This window comes from Pezoporus occidentalis, unplaced genomic scaffold (assembly GCF_034315485.1).
Source record: "Pezoporus occidentalis ecotype Australia unplaced genomic scaffold, CSIRO_AGI_Poc_V1 ctg85, whole genome shotgun sequence".
In the NCBI taxonomy this organism is placed as follows: Eukaryota; Metazoa; Chordata; class Aves; order Psittaciformes; family Psittacidae; genus Pezoporus; species Pezoporus occidentalis.
In genome coordinates, this window is record NW_026916212.1 from 2,141,710 (window position 1) to 2,146,092 (window position 4,383).

The window sequence follows — 4,383 nt, forward strand, 5'->3', positions numbered from 1 at the left end:
CTAACTCACTGGCCCACTGCTGTTGAACCAGTGTATATTTATCAGTAAGCCATTGGCAGGTGCAAGTGAAATTTGCTGCGTCCATAAATGTAATGTATAAACAACATTTACCCCCCCCTTTTTAGCAACATATTATTAAAGCCTGAGTTGGGATTTCATAGCTGCTGAAACACTGGCAACCTTAAATTGTAAAGGATGTTGTTGTACAATGTTAAAAAAGTAACTACCCGAATGCCCTCCACTCCAACCACACACAATGGCCAGCACGCTCACATAGGCAAAGGGAGGGGGAGGAGACGGGGGAACCATTTGTGTTAAAAGATAAATGTGTGCGGTAAGAATCTTATCCAAAATATCCCCACTAAATTATTTAACAAAGGAAGCATGAAAGGAAAGATTGTGAAGTGTGTGATTTCAGCTAGCCGTGGAAAGGTTGCTTAGGAGGCTTCTTGTGATGCAACACAAGTATTGTTGTATTTAGATTAGAAGTACTGACCTTGCTTCATCACCCAGCTTTATAAACCTGTCTACTGTGCATGCTTTTTTTGTCTTGGAAGGATTTATGTCAAATCATTTGTTATCACAGACATTGTTATGCCGAGATGGCAAATCCTCGCTTGCAACTGCAGCCATCTTTTTAGGTCAGGATTAGGGAATATTTTTGGAGCAAACAAGGAAAAAGGCAGGATACTTCCCTCATACTAGAACTCTTCTTTAGAGAGATCTGAATCATGCTTGAAGATTTTTACACAGGGAGGATTTGCTGTGGTCAGACTCTGCTTTACAGGCATGGGAGACAGAAGAAGCACCCAATCACACAGGAGCATTCCCTGTCCCCAGGACTTTCTGGTGCTGGGTATGTCCAGTGTCCTGTTCTGGAGCTAAAAGGAAAAGGCTGAGCTAAAGAAGAAGAGTTTAGTGTGGAAAGGCAGAACATAGGCCATACTGTGGCCCCATGAGGAAGTAAATGGTGCTAGAAATGAGTGAGGCTGCATGAACTTTGACATCTGTAGCTATTATTTACATAAATCTAGGTATCTCCCTAGTCCCAGTTCTGGAAACCATACTTTCCCTTTTTGTGACACACATTCTGATGGGTTAAAAGGACTGAATCAGCCAGGAAGAATGAGATACCTGCTGCGTGTTATATCTTTAGCTGTATCAAGGTATGGACGAGGAAGAGCTGAAACATGCTAGGGAAGTCTGGCAGAGCTGACTGCCTTCAGGACATCTAGACTGGGGGTACAGCTGTCACACAGTCCCATAGAGATGGCTAGTGACACAGATTTCATAGCTCTCGAGGCCCAGACTGCGCCTTTGAACTCAGCTCTGAGCAAAAAGGGGGTACATTCCATGAAAAAGCCTCAAGAATTAAACTCTGCAGCAGTTTCTCAGAGACACAATTTGTGCTATCGACCACACATACAAATTGCTGCATCCTTCAAAGCAAATGACCTGGCTGGAATGGCAAGTTCACCATAAAGACAGAAGGAAGATTATATCTGTTTCCTTGCCTGCGTCTTTGCTGTCTTTGACAGGGGCGAAGTAACACCTTTCAGTGAAGCCAAAAGTGAATTTTGTGGTAAGGGAGCAGCTGGACTCGACACAGCTCATGCCAGCCACCCCGTGGATGCCTCCTGATGTCAGATACATGATGAGTTTAGCAAGGCTTGACCCAGAGTTTGTGCAGAAAAAAAGTGGAGCCCCTGCTCTCTTTTATTCTCAGGCAGAGATAGGGAGTGTCCGCCTTGTCCTTACTGAAATTGAATTTTGCATTCTCTTCAGCAGCTCACTCTTTATCTCTGAGTTACAGCACACATACCAATTAAATAATTCCACCTTTGATTTAGCACACAAAAACATTTCTCTTGTAAAGTAGATCTTCAACTTCAAAGTTTGGTGCAATTAAAACTAAATACTGATAATTACGAACCCAGTGCCTCAGTTATTACTCAAATGAATTCTGTTTTATGACTTAGAGCTACTCACAAGAGCAAGAATTTTCAAGGCTGGTCTCCATATTCATTAAGAACAAGGCTGCTTTTTTCCACAAGGTTCCAAACAGTGGATTGATCGCAACAGAACCCTCACGCAGCATAAAGGTGAGCAAATAGATAATGATTTACAGGATTAGAATCCTCCCAAGCACATTGCTTGCACTTCACTGATTTCTGCTAACAAGGATTAAACTGTGCACGGTTTTCTTGTGTGCTGTGACTTTTGACAACAATAAAACGTTCCCTATTGCCATACGACATAAGTCCAGATGTGCTATTTTGGTTTGAGATGGTTAAACTTTTTTTTGTTACTATGGAAATTATCTACTGAATGGTTTACTTACTGCCCCAAAGCTGTCATCACGTACTGTTTAATTTATATAGCCAGTCCAAATCTCTGTGGAAAAAAAAGTCACCAATATTTCTCACAACTTCCTTTGATTTATTTTTCAGTGTCAGCCAAGACATAGCATTTATTATGATTCACCTTAGCATGATGACATTTCATTTTTCTTACTGAAGAAGATGTTCCTGAAAAAGGAGATCAGAATCTCCTTAGCCTTCTGGGTATCACAAAATAAATGAGGGGGTCTGGTTTTCCTCAGTGCCTCAATAGGAAGAAGTGTTTATGTTTCAGGACCAAGCCCCCACAGAATATTTACAAAATTTGTTGCAAGGTGTTGAGCCATAAATCTGAAGTTTGAAACCTACATCAAATAGAAATGAAGACCTATAAAACACAGTGTAAAACAAAAAGTCAGAAGAAAAAAATGTAAATATTTTCAGGAATTATTGAAATCCTTAAGTGTCTTCCCCATAAATAACATATAAAATTCATTTTATCAAATGGAGTTTGGTGCTAACATTCTAAATATTATATATGAATTAAATATTTTTATTGCAGTGTGCTAAAATAAAAAAGTCAAACATTCTAGGGTTGCTACAGTTAGCCAACCAAACCCATTACACTCTTCCCTGAACAAGCAAGAGAGAAAGAGACTTAAAATAGCATCTGCTTTACATAAAATATTGCTATCAGAAGCTAAAATGTTAAACTGAAAGGTTTTTTTAATTTCATTATGGTAAATGAAGATGAATATATTTCATTAAGGGGGAAAAGGTTTTCCAGAAAGTTCATGAAAAACAATCCACAGTACAATATGATAAAAATTAAGAATAGCCAAATGACCTTGCCATTCAGTAATTAGACTATAGTTCCTTAGAAAACAGGATCACTCTCATGATCATTTCACATTAGTATTTGTTTTGTTTTATCCCATGACCTAGGCACACTAGGACTTTACTGCCTCTAGAAAGATTAAGTGTCCTACCCATTTATCTATACCTGATATTTGGTGAAGCATATGTATTTACTTTTCTGGTTTCTTTTTTATTATTTATTAGCATTAAGAAATTAATATTATTTAAATTAATACTGAAACAGAGCAAGTATCTCAGATTAAGTGCTGTAGAGGGAAACAGTCTTGGACGCATTTCCATTCTGGGGCTCAGATAACTTCTCAAGTCATATAAAGGCAGATGTCATAGAGGTCATATAAAGGTCTCTACTCTGATACTGGCTTTAAGGAGACCCTCTGTGGGAACAACCATGTCAGAAAACTGTGGGCTTTAAAAACATGTAGCCTAGCCTGACTGCTAGTACATGAGTAGTTAAACAATATTAAGTTCTTACAGAACAGGTTTTCATGGTTGAGGAAAAGTATTCTCCAATACAGATATTTTGTTGCTGCAACCATGTTCATGCATAAGTGTGAGGAGTCAGTGCATCACACATCTTGGACGCATAAATCCATATAGATTTGCATAGATTTAAATCTAAATTATATAGAGAAGCATTAATTTCCCCAGCCATAAAAACTTCCCCTCCTGCACACAGCGGGTCAAACTACTTATTCCCCTGGATTTTAAACCAGTGCCAGCGAAGCTTGCTAGCTGTGGCTTCACAGTAGCAGCTATTCAGTGACTTTATGTGACTGAAATATTGCCATGGATTTAGGGTACTTTTTTTTTAACTGGGTGATTTTTAGCCAGGCTTTTCCCTGGTTAAGCTGCTGGTGCTGTTACATGAGCACATATGCCAGCACAGACCAGAGGAGAGGAGAGGTGGGAAGGTAGAAATAGGGGCTGAAAGAATGGAGGGATAGGAACTTTATACAGGAGCAGCAGCAGCCTCAGTTCACAGCCTCACTCAGTTATCCTTGCACATCACTTTACTCAGTTCTATATGCCTCCAGTTGCAGCTTTCATTGTTTCCAGCTATTTCACAACTAGACACGTAATTGTGCCTTTCATTTCACCTGAAAGAAGGCGATTTAACATATGTGTTCATCTTAACCTGTTCTGTGGTTTTACCATAGTTCAAAGG